The sequence below is a fragment of the Microtus pennsylvanicus genome, chromosome 13, assembly GCF_037038515.1.
Source record: "Microtus pennsylvanicus isolate mMicPen1 chromosome 13, mMicPen1.hap1, whole genome shotgun sequence".
Classification (NCBI taxonomy): Eukaryota; Metazoa; Chordata; class Mammalia; order Rodentia; family Cricetidae; genus Microtus; species Microtus pennsylvanicus.
This window is the reverse complement of record NC_134591.1, coordinates 37,981,936-37,999,498: the sequence shown is the minus strand read 5'-3', so window position 1 is coordinate 37,999,498 and position 17,563 is coordinate 37,981,936. Positions and strand designations below refer to the sequence as shown.

Here is a 17,563-nt window from a genome sequence, read left to right as displayed (position 1 = left end):
GGCTTCTCAGCAGCCCTCATTGTCTGCCATATTCAGAGAGTCCGGTTTTATCCCCTGCTTTTTCAGTCTCAGTCCAGCTGGCCTTGGTGAGCTCCCAATAGATCAGCCCCACTGTCTCCGTGGGTGAAAAAAAAAACACTGGTTAATAGTCATATAAATATCAAACATATATGTTTGCAAGGTCATACAGAGATATATTTTAAATATATAGGTAGATGATCTTCAAACACTTCAAAGACCTACAGAATATGGCATTTCAAAATGCTTTATTAACATGAGTTTTTTGATAGTAAGATGTGTGCTCTTGATAGCACAATTAACTACAAAAAAAGACTCATGGGCATTGAAGAACTTTTAATTGCAGTTTACTTTCCTAGTAGCAAAAACTAGCCATTTGGACAAATAACTGCCCTTGCTTTGAGTTCTGACAGTGTGCTATCCAAACAGGACCAGCAGGACACAAATATGTGACTCTTGATCTTTGCCAAGATAGAATAGGACAGTCCTTTTAAAAATTTCCTACTTTACTGAAAAGTCTGTCAGATTCTAGGCCTGTAGGTCAAAGATGGATGTTCCATGCTACAGAGGAAACTTGGGTGACTGTTGAGGCATTCAGATGTTTTTGTCATTTGGATTGCTTGTTCTGCACTTTCTGCTCACTCAGTTAATATTATATCCCTTTGATGTGGTTAAGGACTAGATAGTTATAGAGTTTTTCTGTTTTATGATAGAAAGTAATTTACGTACAAAACTCTAGACTCAATAAGAAAGGATAGTTAATGGAGTATTTTCTCTGAATTTGCCAAATATTAATGGACTGCAAATTAGAAATGTAATTCTAACTTGATAATTATTCTTTTTGTACATAGCTTCATTTTGCTAAAGTCAATACCTTTCCTTTCTGTTTAGACAACACCTGATAATTGTTCTTATTAAATATACTTTTACTACAAAAAAAAAAGATCCAACAATACCACTTTTGGGTATATACCCAAAGGATGCTCAATCATACCACAAGGACATGTGATCAACTATGTTCATTGCAGCATTGTTTGTCATAGCCAGAACCTGGAAACAACCTAAATGCCCCTTGACCAAGAATGAATAAGGAAAATGTGGCACATTTACACAATGGAGATTACTACACGGCAGAAAAAAATGATGACATCTTGAAATTTGCAGGAAAATGGATGGAGCTAGAAAACATCATATTGAGTGAGGTAACGTAGACCCAGAAAAACAAATATCATATGTGCTCACTAATAAGTGGCTTTTAGACATGAAGTAAAGAAAACCAGCTTACAATTCACAATCCCAGAGAACCTAGATAACAATGAGGACTCTAAAAAAGAGATACATGGATCTAATCTACATGGAAAGTAGAAAAAGACAAGATCTCCTGAGTAAATTGGGAGCATGGGGACCATGGGAGAAGGTTGAAGGGAAAGGAAGAAATAGGGAGGGGAGCAGAGAAAAATGTAGAGCTCAATAAAGTCAATAAAAAATAAAAAAAAGAATGAGAAAAAGAGCCATCATGGACACGGCAATGGGGGAAGCCCAGAAGTGGAGCTTAGATATAAATGAGGGAAGCTGCAGGGGAAAAAAAGCCCAGAATAGAAGGGATAGCCACGGTTTATACATGTTAGGAGGTGAGGGGAAGTTTTAGACTGTATGATTTCGACGAGAAAAGTCTGTGTGACATGGAGCATGGAGGAGTCAGTTGCAGGATAGAACCATAAATAAGGAATTATAAAAACCATCACATTCACAGCTTTTAATTCTCAGTCTCTGAAAGACAGCTATGAAGGGCATGCCTGATTTCTTTAAGCTGTAGGATCTGGCCTCTTAGACTGACCAGAAATTTAACAGTTGATTCACAGAAGAAACAAAAGCAAAGTAAAGGAGGACTAGCTGGGAAGGGAAAGAGGATCCATGGGAGGGGGTGGGGACAAGAGAAGGGATAAGGAGATTAACATATTATCTACATGTGGGGAATCATAAGGAAACCATTTCTTATATCTAAGAAATAGGTATTAACAAAGAACTTTGAAAAAATCAAGCAAAGAGTAAACTAATGGTAAGCTGACCAAAATAAACCTAACACTGCAAACGCGTTCATTTGAATATGCTTCCTAATAACAAGCCAGAGCTTCCGTACCTGCAGACATCAAATAAATTCAAGCTACTTAACAAAAAGGGAGCAGAAAACCCAACACCAGACCCTTGGGCCTCTTTTATAAGGACATTAATACTATAAATGAGGTATTCACCTTTAATTTTGTCTTAAATCCCTCATTGCTTGTGTGTGTGTGCGTGTGTGTGTGATCACATGTGAATATGTGCATGTCAGATGCCCTTCACAATTGGTACCCACCTTCTGTCTTTGAAACAGGGCCTCTCACTTGGACCTGGAACGTAACAGTTTAGTCACTATCTATACTACTACTTTTCAAAAGTAAGAGATCAGTTTATCGTGGACTTTTCTAAATTTCTTTATTCTCCAGCTCTTCCTACTCACTCCACCCCCGGATGTCTCCGCTAGAGCAGATTCAGCAGGGCCCCTCCAGGTAACAGACCATCACTGAGGGTAGTCAGAGCAGGAACCCAAGTGGGCAGGCACCTGGCGTCCGGGACAGAAGCAGAGGCCATGGAGGAGCCCTGCTTACTAGCTTGCTGCCTTTGGCCTACTCAGCCTGTTTACTTATGCAGTTCAGGAGTAGCACTACCCTCAGTGGGCTGGGCTCTTCCACCTCTGTCATCCATCGTGAAAACATCCCACAGGCTTGCTCACGGACCAGTCTGACGGGGGCATTTCCCAACTGAGGTTCCCCCTTCTCAGATAACTCTAGCTTGTGTCAATTTGACAAAAAGTCAACAAGGACAGTGTGTGTGTGGTATGTAGTGTGCGTGTGATATACGTGAGTTGTACATGGTATGTGTATCAGTGTTGTATGTTCAGTGCATATGGTATGTGTATGTATGTGTGTGTATATAAATATATATATATATATATATATATATATATATATATATATATATATATATATAGAGAGAGAGAGAGAGAGAGAGAGAGAGAGAGAGAGAGTATGGTATGTGTGTTGTACATGATGTATGTATTATGTATGTATTGTAGATGTATTGTGTGGTGTGTATGTACTGCTTTATATGTATGATGGGGTGCATGGTGTATGTACTGTGTGTATGTATGTAATCCGCATGTGGGACTGCTTAATGTACATGTTTTATATAGCATGTGTGGTGTATGTGTGCATGAGGTACTGGCATGTGTGATGTGTGTTTATGTGCATAGGGTGTAGGTATATATGTGTATGTATATATGTGCATGGGTGTAGTATAAGATGTATGTGTTTTCTATATTATATGCAGTGTGTGTGTATATATGAGGCTTGTATATATGTGTGGTGTATATACTATGTGTATTGTGAGGGGTTAGTGTAGTGTATGTTGTATGTTTATGTGCACAGTGTGTGTGTGAAATATAAGGTGTGTTGTATATATGTGAGGTGTGTATTGTGTAACGTTGTGTATTATGTGTGGTATGTGTGTATGCAAGTGTGTTGCATATGTATATGTATGCTTGTGTAGCGTGTTATATGTTTATGTGCATGGTGTCTGTGCAGTGCACAGTGTGTGCATGTTACATGTATATATGTGTGTTTTGTACTGTGTGGACTGTGTGGGGTATATATGTATGTGAGCGTGTGTGGTACACGTGTATGGCATGAGAGCTATGAGTATAATGTATGGGTGTGTACAGAATATATATGGTATATATGTTGCATATGGTATTTGTTGTGTGTATATGTATAGTGTATGATATGTGTGGTGTGTGTACAGTATGTATGTATGATGTTTATGTGGTGTGTGTACATGTGTATTTGTGTCTGGTGTGCATGTATAGTGTGTGTGTACCTATACATGTGTGCTATGTTATATGTGTATGTATATGGTTGTGTGTAATATTTATATGTTGTGCATGCGTGTGTGTTATGTGTGGCATGCCTTGTATATGATGGGGATGGAATATATGTGTATGTAGAGGCATACATATGGTATATATTCTGTGTATGTGTGTCTTGTGTATGCTTGTGTGGGGAGATGTGGAATTATGGTGTATATGTTGGGTATGATGTGTGATATGTGTATGTGTGTGGTGCATGTGTGTGTGGAGTGGGTAGGGTGTGTGCACTGTGTATGTGTATGGTGTGTGTATGAGGTTTATGGAATGTGTATGTATGGGGCTGTATATGTGTTCTGTGTGTTTACATGTATGGTCTCTATATCCATGTATATATGATATATGAATACAAGCATAGATACATGCTGTACATGTGTGATTATGTGTATGTGTTTTGTAATATGTTTATGTGTATATATAGTGTATATGCATATGGGAGGTATGTGGTATATATGAGTGGTCTATGAGTATGTGTGTACATGTAGTGTCTGTGTGTCTGTGTGTGTGTGAATAAGTGGTATATTAGATAGATTATTTGTATAATTGGGTTTTCCTTTACTGTGACAAACACCATGGCCAATGACAACGTGAGAGAAAAGGGTTTATCCTGTTCACACTTCCCATCACAGTCCGTCATCATCAAGGAAGTCAAGGCCGGAACCCGGAGGAGGAACTGAAACAGAAGCTTATTGGCTCTGTCCACCTGCTCTCTTACAGCACCCGGAGCCACCAGCCCAGGGTGACAGTGCCCACAGTGAGCTGGGCCCTCCCAAATCAATCATCAGTCAAGAAACTACACAAAAGGCTTCCCGCAGTCTAATCGGATGAGGGCATTTTCTCCATTGAGAGTCCCTCTTCCAAAATGACTCCAGCTTGGGTCAAGGTGACATAGATCGAGTCAACACATGGGTGTTTGACATCGATGTGATGCGATATGTGTTTATATATGCGAAGTATGTGATATGTACATGTGTGTAGATGTATGAGGGTGTGGTTGCACATGTGCACATGGGAAGTATCATGTGGGCGTGCATGAGTGTGGTGGCATGAGATGACTCCGTGTCTGTCTTTCCTCAACTGCTCTCTACTTCTCTCTTTTTGGGTACAAGGTTTCTCGCTAAACCTGAAGCTCATGAGTTCAGCTAGGCTGGTTGACCAATGGGCTTCAGGGATCTATCAGCACCTAACCCTGCAGCACCAGAGCGGCCGGAGAAGGCCACTCACTGTCTTCAGCTTTCCGCATCGGTTGTAGGAGTGGAAACTCAGGTGTCTGTGCTCGTGTGGCAGGCGTTTTGCCAGCTGAGCCATCTCTCCTAAATCCGTATTTGAGTTTTAAAAATAAAATATTTTTATATATTTTAAGAAACATAATAGGTACTTGTAAATATTTGTGGAGTAAATTAACACAGATGGTATACAGTTCCATATCTTTAAAATGACATTTTTTAAAGCTTTTCAGGAATGTAGACAGAGAAGATGGTTGGGTGAAATATGCAACATTTGAAGAAATCTTTAGAGAATCCATCGTCTGGCCTGAAAGGAACCAACATGACTGCTGGATGTTCAGTCAATCATCCACCCTGCAGAGTGGACTAGACACCGAGGGCCTGGTAAACACATCTCACTATAAACTCCACACAAAAGAAAATTGGCAACTCTTCAGGAGCTCCAGCGCTCGGGAGAATGAGCCCTTTGCTTCGCCTGGGCAGCACAGCAGAGTTGACCCTGTACACGGGCGTGAGTGAGCCAGCCCTGAGGGTATGAGAGGGCATAGCTAGTACTGCCTCCCTCGTCTGTGGCACCCAGACAAGGGCAAGATGTGCCCCCTTGTATCTACTGCCTCCAGCTGGTGAGGGAGCTTACCCCTCTCCCAGCTGCAACACTCATGAAAGAGGGCCCTGAACCTGGAGCTCGGCAGCCAGGGCACACATGGGTAAGCTAGCAGGTCCGTGGATAGGAGCATGGGAGTCCTGGCCCTACTCCACATCTGCCATATGGTGGCATGGGCTGGGGAGAGACGCCCCCGCCCCTGCGCCAGGACCATCAGTGTTTGAGGCAGGTGGGAGAACTGGCCCTGCCCCTCATCAGCTGAGCACTCAGAAGAGTGGCCCCTACTCCACACCTGGGCAACATAGTAGAGCTGACCCTGAAGGTGAAGGTGTGGAAGAACCAACCATGAGGACATAAAAGTGGGAGAACTGGCTCCGCCCCTTGCTCATCACTGCAAGAGGTGAACTTGCCAGAACAATGCAAGAGAGCTCACCCTGGTGGTGAGGACAAGGGAGAACTGGCAGGCTGACCAACCCTGCAAATACCCAGGCCCAGAATCCGGGTTGACCAACGCCAACATCCACCCCGATGCAGGATCTGCAGGAGTACATGAAGGGACTGGTCCTGCGGACCCAAAGCTGCAGGATTTCCACAACACGAGAAAACAGCAGGATAACCAAGAGGAGTCCCAGTAAAGGCCCAGCATCGAGAGTGTAGCAGAAACCAGAGGTCTCAAACCAGAAAACCAGACCGATGACTCTTTGCAATAAACACTTGGAAGTAAAGAAAGATCTCTGGATAAAAGGATTGGCTATGTGGCTCGCTGTGTCACACTGCAGCTTCCATGATGGGATTAATTTTTCTTTCTCTTTTTTTCCTCTTAAAATTTTATTTTATTATTTTATTTTGGTGGTAGGGGGAGAGGTTGCAAGGGCAGAGGGTTGATACAAAAGGATGGGGAAATGAATGGGATGGAGACGCATGATGTAAAAGACAGAAAGAATAAAGACGAAAGCTAAAAAAAATCAGACTGGTCGTATTTTGGATTTTCTGAGAAGGATCAGATGGTTCAATTTATATAACAAATGATTACTTCGCCGTTTTTATCTATTAAATCCACAAACAAACTCAAGAGCAGTCTCAGTCAGTGTCTGATGAGCAATCAGACTGAAAAGAAAATCCTTTGTAACTTGCTCCAGTGATCTCCCAGTCTCTGAGCCTGTGGAGATGCCTGTGAGTTAGAAAACCAAGCCTGACGCTCTGCTTGCTTTGACAAATATCTCAAGTGGTTCCAGCTATTGCTAATGTTTCTGCACTTCCTGCTAAAGACGCCTCTATTTCATACTTAAATAACAACCTCTTAGCCTGACGCTCTGCTTGCTTTGACAAATATCTCAAGTGGTTCCAGCTATTGCTAATGTTTCTGCACTTCCTGCTAAAGACGCCTCTATTTCATACTTAAATAACAACCTCTAAGCATTTCATTTGAATATACATGAACTACTATTTCTTTAAGAGTCAAATTTTAAGAAAATATATACAGCCTGATCTATTTCTAGTGACTTTATCATTTTAAGTGTGTCTGCTTTCCTTTCTTCACTTAGAATAGGAATTTATGTGTTCTTATCGCTGTGCCTGGTGCTTGAGAGGCCAAAAGGAATGGTCAAATCCTCTGGAACTTGAGTTAAAGATAGTTATGAGCCACCAGTGGGTGCTGGGAATCAAACCTTGGTCCTCCAAAAGCAGCAGTCAGTGCTCTTAACCACTGAACCATCCCTCCAGTCCCTTAAATCTTTTTTTTTAAGTAAACAAGATTTTTTTTTCACAAGTAGGGTGGCACACTCCTATAATGACAGTATTTAGACGGGCAAAGACAGAAGATGCCCACAAGACTGAGGCCAGCTGGAAGGTACAATGAGCCAGGGTTTCATCAGGTCTTGGAATAAAACAAAACAAAACTTTCCCATTACCTTGGCATATGCATCTGTTACTTTGAAAACAAAGGCTTCGAGTGTTTTCATCACTTACAGTATCCAGCTTCAGCAAAGACACTCAATGCCAACTTCACACACACACACACACACACACACATGCACGCACGCACAAACCTGAACACAATCAAAAAAAAAAATCCCTGGGAGCAAAGAGATGGCTCAGCAGTTACTAGCAGTACTGCTCCTGCAGAGGACTCAAGTTTGGTTCCCAGCACCCACATCAGACATCTCACACAGCCTGTGTTCCCAATTCCAGGGGATCTGCTGCCTTCTTCTGACCTCTGTGGGAATCTGCACACACACGCACAAACCTACACATCTATATACACATACATATAACTATACAACAAAGTAAATCTTTAAAAGAAACATAACTAAATCCTTACGAGAGAATTCCCTAACTAAAATATTTATTTCTGTACTTTTCTTATATGAATAATATGGCTTAATTTTTTTTAGACCAGGGGCTGGCAAAATGGCTCAGTTGGTGAAAGCACCTGCTGCCAAGCCTGACAGCCTGAGTTTGATCCCCGAGACCCTACTGGGGAAGGAAAGAACTGACTCCCACACACAATGTTCTCTTACCTCCTCATGAGGAGACCTCATGACACGCTGAGGCACATGTGTGTGTGCGCATGTAAACAAAGTAATAAAACGCTTAAAATAAAAATAATCCTAAGTAAATTCTTCCCAGTGAGTTTAGAGCTAAAATTTTAAATGAAGAAAATAGTAAGAATCCAGCCGGGCGGTGGTGGCGCACGCCTTTAATCCCAGCACTCGGGAGGCAGAGGCAGGCGGATCTCTGTGAGTTCGAGACCAGCCTGGTCTACAGAGCTAGTTCCAGGACAGGTTCTAAAGCTGCAGAGAAACCCTGTCTCGAAAAAACCAAAAAAAAAAAAAGAAAATAGTAAGAATCCTAAGCTCATGGTGGCGTATCATTAAAGATTGATGGTGCCTAATATTTAAAGAATCCAACTATTTAAAAAGAGGGAACCAGTGATATTGCATTTGCTTAAAGTTCATAAAAGTTTCCAAAAGTGAATACTTGCTTGCTCTTGCGTGAAGAATGGAAAGGAATGGAAGGCCCGCTGCAGTCAGGGAGCTGTGTGAGATCAGCCATGGGGACAGTGACAGGCAATAGGAAATCCTGTGGAAGATCTGATTCACAGGTTTGGAATGTGTTCACCAAAGACAAGCAAGCCAAGAACCAGGCACTGCTTTCTATGGTCTGCTCTCTACCTCCTACCAGTTCTATGAGACAGTCTTTCCTCGATCACACCTGTGACAGGCACCACTGCTCTGAAACCCAAGGCCATTAGAGAAATACTTAGGTATCTCCCACGTGGGTCTCATATGATTAATATGCACAATTTTAAAGGATGCACCTTAGAAACATAGTGGAAATATGACTAACGAATATTTATTTTTGTGCCAGTGAACTTACTTTCATTTAAAATGAGTCAGTGGTCTCACTCCCTCTTGCTCTGTGTGTGTGTGTGTCTGTCTGTCTGTCTGTTTCTCTGCCTCTGTCTCTCTCTCTCTCACACACACACACACCATAACTATGTATGTACACGATCTATCTTTTTTCATCTCCTAGACAGACACTTGAGCATCTTGTCTCAGAAACTCTGTTGGTGGATACAGAATACAATTGTTCAATTATCTCATGTTTATAGTTTCTTAATTTTCATAGGTTAAATGCCCAAATCACAGCTGCCAGTCAAAGCAAAATGAGGAAATATAATTCTGGGGAAAACCTAAGTTGTCCTTGCATTCATGAGACAGACATTTGGTAACAGCTGTTCTTACACACGACTTCACATTTTTTAAAGCCAATTATAACATTATTTCAAAAGCGCCTGCGAATCTGTTTGGTTCAAAATTTTGGTTATTACTTAATAAAAGTATATATCATGCTTAGCAGAGTCTCACTACGCAGCCCTGGCTGGCCTGGAACTCCCTATGTAGACCAGGTTGGCCTCAAACTCACAGAGATATTTCTACAAGTGCTATGATTAAAGGCACATGCTATGGAGCCCTGCTTATTTTGATTTGTTTGCGTGGGTTTGTTGTTGTTGCTTTGTGACTTAATAATGTGACCATTAGTTCTGTCCTCTAAAGATTATTTTGCAACATGCACCTGAATTCTTGTAGCTTCTATATAGCAGCTTCCATAGGTCAAATATGCTTCCCAAAGCACATGTGTCGGGAGCTCAGGCCACAGAACAGCATCATTGGAAGGTTAAGGTTTAACGATAAGGTTAAGGTCGTACATAAGCTAACACTATTGCTGGACTATTTTGGTTTTGTTTACATTTGTCCTCCTTGGCCTCCATCTCATGCTTGCTTCCAACCCTGCTAGGATGTAATTTATCAAGAAAGGTCCCATAGATACAGCCCCTTGCCATTGGATTTTCCACCTTCAGAATCCTGAGTTGAATATTATTTATACCGTCTTCATTATAAATTCCTGTCTGTGCATTTTGTTATAGCAATAGGAAAAAGTATGGAAGGGACCAAGTGAGGGCGATTGAAAAAAGAAGGGAGGAGCCTAAATAGCCATATTTGGGGAATCAACTTTGTAAATGTGTTCTATCCGTTCTCACAGTTTGAATCTGAAAAAGTCTCTGGGAGGCTCTGATTTGAACACTCATTCCACAGCTAGTATCTGAGAAGGTTCTAAAGGCTTTGGCGGGTGGGGGGGAGAGACACATCAAACTCAAGGAGGTGTGTCACCAGGGTTGGGTCTTATGGGGTATGTTATCCCTAGCTGCTTTCTGTCTGCTGTGATGTGAACAGGTCTTCCTCCACCTGCTCCTGCCTCATGCTAGTCTGCTCAGATTCATGGAAGCAAGAGACTAAGGACCTAGTCCTCCACAATCTTGACTTAAATTAGATTTTTCCTACTTTAAGTCGTTATCTGTTCTGACCACAGAATATCCAAAGTAATTAACACCATCATCTAATGCAACAGTTCTTCATCTGGGGGTCACGACCCTTTCAGAGGAGTCACATAGCAGATATCCTGCATATTAGGTATTTACATTATGATTTAGAACAGTAGCAAAATGAAGGAGCAATGAAATAATTTTATGGTTGGGGTGACCACAACTGTATTAAAAGGGGCACAAGTATTAGGAAGGTTGAGAACCACTGAATTTCCAGCAATGAAAACAGAAAGTCAAAACAGTTCGTCAGCAGGAAAAAAACAAAAACAAAACAAAAAATACCTGAACAATTCTGACACACGATACCCGAGTCCACACACTGGAGTTGAGACTGAATGAAGCACACACACAAAATTTAAAATTCTGCCCTTGTGATGGTCTCAATCTAGCGATAATGGAACTGAAAAGTATACACATGGCGTTTTAGAAGGGGAATAAACTCTATGGAGAAAAAAAGCAAAGAAAAAGGGGACATTTGCATTGCAAAGTAAGAAGTCAGGCAAGATCAAATATCGCCTGCAGACATTTGAACAAAGACTTGGGAAATGTGGGTTACAGAGAAAACCATATAGACATCCAAAGATGAGCAATCCAAACAGGAAGCTGAAGTGTAAAGACTGTCATTGATACACTCAAGGAAAGCCAGGAGCCCAGGAGGAGGAGGAAGAGGTAGGAACAGGATGAATGAGAGATCAGAGGGATCTTATAATTATCGCAAGGATTTGGGCTTTGACAACATCTGAACTGGAAAGCCACCAGAGTGTTTGGAGCAGAAAAGTGTCATGATGTGATGGGTACACATTACTAAAATTTTTATTTTAGGTTCTGTAGAGATGGTTCAGTGGTTAGCTCCTCTAAAGAAGCCACGTTTGGCCGGGCGGTGGTGGCGCACGCCTTTAATCTCAGCACTCAGGAGGCAGAGGCAGGTGGATCTCTGTGAGTTCAAGGCCAGCCTGGTCTACAAGAGCTAGTTCCAGGACAGGAACCAAAAGCTACGGAGAAACCCTGTCTCGAAAATCCAAAAAAAAAAAAGAACCCACATTTGATTTGATTCCCAGCATTGATATGATGGCTCACAACCATCTATAAGTGCAGTTCCAGGGAATCTGACACCCTCTTCAGGTTTCCGTGGGTACCAGGCACACCCACGGTATACCTCCATACATACATGTAAAAATTTTAATTTTATTATTTATGTGTGTGTATTTGTGCACATGCCTGGGTATACCCACAGAAGCCAAAAGAGGACGCAAGAGTTCCCTGGAGTTAACGTTAGACTTGGTTTGATTGTGAGCTGCCTAGCATGGGTGCTGGGAACTGAACCCAGGTCCTCTTGAAGAGCAGCAAGCACTCTTAACTGCTGAGCCATCTCTCCTCCCCACCCCCACACACATGTATTTTAAAAGGAAAACCTTTTTCTTTCTTCCTTTCTTCCTTCCTTACTTTCTTTCTTCTTGAGAATAGATTGAAAAGAACAAAGGCTACAAAAGGATTAATTAAAGGGTCCCTGCAATAATCCAAAGGTTAGGGCAGTCTGTAACGGCCACTGAAGTAATTGAAGCAATTGTGTTCTGGGGTTTATTTTGAAAATGAGGCCAAGAAGATATATACATATATATATATGGGGTATGATAGACTGTAAGGGATGAACCTTGACTCCAAGGTTTAGGACCTAACTAATCTGAAAGATGGAGATGAGAGCGACTGCAGACAGGGGATCATGGAGATCCCACTGGGAGCACATTGAGCTAGAAATAAGTATCTACTGGACAGCCAAGTGAAGATGCTGAGCAGGAGGCTGGGTAAAGGGGTCTGAGGCTCAGGGCAGGAACTGTCACCTTCTGAGTCCTCAGTATACACAGAGAGAAATTACAAGAAATGTTCAAAGAGTCGAGAGAGAAGAACAAACACGTAAGGAGCTGAAAGACCAGCAGAGCAGACAGAAGGGTACAGAAGAAAGCAGGGAAGTACATACCGTCCTGGGCAGGAAGAGAAAGAGGGGGCAGCTGGGACAAGGCTGTGAATGGGTGAAGAGCAGTGAACACTGAGACCAAAAGGGAAGGGTGACGTCATCAGAGACCTGACAGTTCCATAGACCTGGGCAGAGTGTTCAGAACTAAAGTGCCATAGGAATGGGCTTAGGAGAGAAAAGTAAAAACATAGATAATATGAACAGCTCTTTTGGAAGTATTTTGTTTTAGAGGAAAGAGAAGAAACTAACAATATCATAGACATACTATATAGCCTAAATAATCTACAAAAGGACACACTCAACATTCATATAAGTTTTCCTTTAAAATAGGCAAAACTAGGCTTGCAGTAAGAAAGAAGCAAGTAACAAGTCTGGACATTATCTGGTTATCCTCCATGAATAATGAGTAGAGAGGTATTTGTCTTATAATTAATTACCTATTGCAATGATTTGCTATATAGTTTAGCAGCCAACAAAATCATTTTATGCATTTCTCTCTATATTTGCCACAGTTCAGATGCTAAAGACCAAGGTCACATGACAACAGACATATCATTGCTGTACTCTAAAATCCACCTAGAAGAGCTGGATGCTGCTTGCTCAGTAGAGTGCTTGCCTGGGAAGCCCTGGGTTTGATTCCCAGCACCCCATAAACAGGGTGGTCCATACCTGTAATCCCAGCACCCGGGCAGTACAGACAGGAGTTCAAGATCATCCTCAGCTACAAGGTGAGCTTAAGGCCAGCCTGGGCAATATGTTGTTTGTATGTTTGGGGTGTACGTGTGTGTGTGTGTGTGTGTGTGTGTGTGTGTGTGTGTGTGTGTGTGTGTATGTGGTTGAGAAGGAATATTCTAAACTATAAACAGATCAGATGTAAATAGAAACTCCCAAGCCTGTATGTGTGAAGTCTGGCCAGTAGGTGAGGATTTGCACTTTGCTAATTTAATTAAAATTGGAATTTGTAAATCACATACAATCTTAAGAATTTGAACTGAGCATAAGCTTTTTCTTCATTTTTAACTCCACAGGACATATTTCTTTTAGTATGAATGTTTGCCTCTAAGGATAAAAAAAAGAATGCAATACTGTATCTGCCAAGGGAATTCATTTATTTTGGCTTTTTTTTTTTCTGGATATGTTTAGGTCTTATTTCCAAGACCTCCCACTTGACAAACACAAACCATTTGGTCCTATATTAGTGATCTAAGTGTGAAGCAATGACTGGGTTTTTTTTTCCTCGATAAATTCATAAGAGAATAAAGCCTCACATTGCAAAAGAAGAAGGGGGCCCCTGCCAAGCATCACAGCTTCCCCAGCTGTGAATGAACTGGCCTGGGTATGAGCAGCAGATGGTTGCAAAGTCCCAGTTGTTTCACAGACACGCACCAGCAGGGTATCTGAGTTCTAAGACTCCCTGGCTCACCAACATGGAATTCACTTCACTCTGTTTACATTTCAAAGGGGGTTCTACGGGGAAGACAAATGTCTGGCTAGTGGATGCCCTTTCCAGCCTAAAGGCAGCAAAAGAGCTGGAAATAAGTTAAAATGTGCTCACAAAGGAGTACTTCAAACCCATTCTGCTCTCCCAGATTGCACACAAAGCATTTGTGGGTGGTAAAAGATTATTTCATTTTAGACCATGCCCAACAAAAAGAGCTAGAAAATCATTCTCTGTCTATCCTAACTGGCAATGTTGAACTCTCGATTTTCAAACCAGTAACAGGAAAATATTGCATGTCGTGATGAAAGCTACCGTCTCATTCTGTGCCTGCATAAGTGAGTCGAGGTGTTTGGTTTTTTATCAAAAGTGAAGCAAAAAGTAACGGCATTGATGCTTTATAGTATACGTGTGTGTGTGTGTCTGTGTGTGTGTTCCTAATTTCTGGTTGATCTATTTAGTTAACCTCTGCTATTTTCTGGGATCCATTCCAAGACTGTGAAACATATCACTGAAGTTGGCATCTCCGTTATTGAGGTTCTTTTCAGAGGCACTCTGAAGTGGTCTGAAAAACCACTTTTTCTACATTCTGCACACAGCTTATGCTAAAAAGCCATGAGCACCACCCAGTAATTGATGGGAAAGTTACAATTTTTGGTCTAAAGTATTTTTTTCCTCCAAATATGCAATACCAAAAAAAAAAAAAGTACTATGTTAAAGCTACACATTTAGGCATTTCTCTTTCTTCTTTCTTTCTTTTTATTTCTTTTGGTTTTCAATGTTGGAGACATTAGCTTAAAGGTACTTTGATTCTGTACGTTAGTGCCAAGGGACTCATTCATGTATAGACTATATATTTCCAAGTTCTTTACAAATGTTTTGTTTTCTCTACAGCTGTTAACTGAAAAATCCTGAAAACATAGATAAGTGCACATAAGAACCCCAACCGCAAGACCATGAAATTAGCAAGACTGACAATTTCAGAAGTCTACATTTTTTTATAATGTGGAGTACACCTGAGCTATTATTAAGAGTACCTCAGAAAAGATATTAATCCAACCCTCTAAATATAATCGATGAAGAAACCCACGGAGGTTAGTTTAAGCACACACCACTAGAGATAAACGGGAAACCACAGCAGAACTCAGGTGCTATATCCCCAGGTCCGGAGCCCTGGAGGTGCTCCTGTGTCGCTGCCTTGATACGTACACACAGACCCTCTGGGCCCCTCAGAAGCGCTCGCTCTCTCTCTCTCTCTCTCTCTCTCTCTCTCTCGCTCTCTCTCTCTCTCTCTCTCTCTCTCTCTCTCTCTCTCTCTCTCTCTCTCTCTCTCTCTCTCTGTCTGTCTCCCCCCCCCCCAAGTGTTGTCTCTCCCCCAATACCCAGTTTCTTAGATGGCGTCAACATACCTGAGTTTGCAGCAGGATTCCTCAGTCCGATCTGGTTTTTCCCTCACCGCTGCAAATCCTTTTAAAGGAGTGCTCCGGCTGGGGCTCGGCTTGGGGCTTTGGTTGGCTGGCCGGCTGGCTTTTCTATTTGTTTTGTTTTTAATTTGCTTGGGGAAAGGGAAGAGGGTGGGAAACTAAACCCGCCCCACAACACATTTTTTTTCCCTTGTGTCTTTCAAACCAACCCACCCTCTCTCGGCCTGCGGGGTTTAAGGGGTTGCTGTCGCAGTCCCAGGCAGTTTCCAAAGTGGCAGGAGGCCTGGAGAAGTTACACAGCCCTCCGCAGGTGCCGCCCAAATCAACAGCCCTGGTCCCCAGACCTGCTGCGTCCTGCTGCGCAGTCCTGGGCGGTCCCGTGCCAGGGGTTCAGGACGGAAATGGGGTCCCGCCTGTGTCGCGGGGTGATGCGAAGCAGGGAGTGCCTGGGTTCTGTGTCGCTGGATCTGGAGGTGCTGGTGACTAGCGCGCGGGCGCGCTGCTCTGGGGCACTGGCCACACAGGTGACCGCGCGGCAGCGGGGACGCTGCGCGCGTGGCCGAGGCCGGCGGAACCTTGGACTGCTCCTGTCCTCCCTGGCCTCTACAGCAGCAGGTGTGGGAAATGCTGCACTAATAAACACAAGGACTGGGAGAAGTGGAAAAGGGAAACAGAAAAGACCCCAAACAGGAAGGTCGTGAGCTCCCTGTCCCCCAAAGTGCATCAGTCATCATCTCTGCCTTGCTTGTCCCAAAGGAAGGAGGGCCATTCCTTAATGATCCCTCGTTTTCCATCCTGGAACTCAATGATATTGATGTAGCAAGTAGAAAAATAAAAGTATCTGTCGTTATAGAGAGTCAGATTCCAATCTCAAACTACATAAATATTTTGTTGTTCTCTGATCAAAATGTGTTCATCAAAATTCATTTATCTGTTTACTTCCTTAATGAATGTTTATTGAGAACATGTGCTACATTACTTTCTTTGAACTTGGGGGAGGAGGACATACGCGTTCATAAGATTTCCAGTTTTACAGCTGATCTGAAGGAAAACGGAGTGAAGATGAAAGAATAAAAATAAGTGGAGATACTTTAGATTGGGCAGATAGCGATACACAAAAGTCTTTCAAGGTTAATTTAACCCGCATCCCCCCCATGAAGTCCATCAAAAGTGGGCACAGCGAGTGTGTTGCCTGAATTAACCCAGCCACAACAGGGTTGAGAAGAATTCATCCTTCATTATTGGGATGGGTCTTCACCCCAAAGGCAAGTGTCCTAACGATAAAAGGAGAGGACGGCGCAGGTCTGAAGAAGGCAACCTAAACCAAGGCAGACACTGGGATTGTGCGGCCAGCTCCTGCTCCAATGGATGACCCATTACGGAAGCTGCCACCCGTGGGATCTGTAATACATCTCCTCTCCATAGACACGTTCTTTCAGGACCAGCGACACTTTTCTGACAAGCACATGGCCGTGCGGACCATATGTTGAAGCCAACTTATCCAGAAATAGCATGAGTACTTATTAAATAGTCTTCATGGACACCTGAGGTAGTCAGCATCAGCCTAGGAAAGCTTACCTTCGGTTTTCACCAAACTGTGGCAAAAAGGAAACGGACAAATGTTAGACAGAGGATAAAACTGAAGTGGAGATTTTCGTGTCTCCAGATTATTATTATTCTAACAACACAAAAAGAAACCTTAACAGAGTAATTAAATTATCAACTTAGCATATTCATTTCCTGTGGTTGCTATAACAAATTACTACAAACATAATGCTTAAAAGAGTAGAGATTTATTCTTTCTGCTCGGGACCTCAACAGGTCTGTAGTCTTCCTTCCCGCTTCCTGAGTAACCAGGGGACACTCCAGCCTGCCTCTTCCACCCCTAGATCTCAGGCATTCTTTGTTTGTGGCCACATAATTCCAGCGTCTGCCTTTGTCTTATGCTGGTTTCTTTGCTCATGTATCTACTGTTTCTATTGTAAGGACAACTGCCTTTGGGGTGAGGACCCCTCCCAGTACTGAAGGGTGATTT

The 17,563-nt window shown here is 42.4% G+C and overlaps 1 protein-coding gene across 2 annotated transcripts in view; it reads right to left on the bottom strand.

Moving 5' to 3' along the window:
* Lepr (leptin receptor) overlaps positions 1–15,824 on the bottom strand; it is a 77,667-nt gene extending 61,843 nt beyond the window's left edge. Inside the window, exon 1 of one of the 2 annotated variants that reach the window (XR_012907392.1) lies at positions 15,514–15,824. The gene's annotated coding sequence lies outside the window, so the exon portion shown is untranslated. The remainder of the gene's footprint in view (positions 1–15,513) is intronic. The other variant, XM_075944570.1, reaches the window with a different exon arrangement.
* Positions 15,825–17,563: the final 1,739 nt, after the last annotated feature.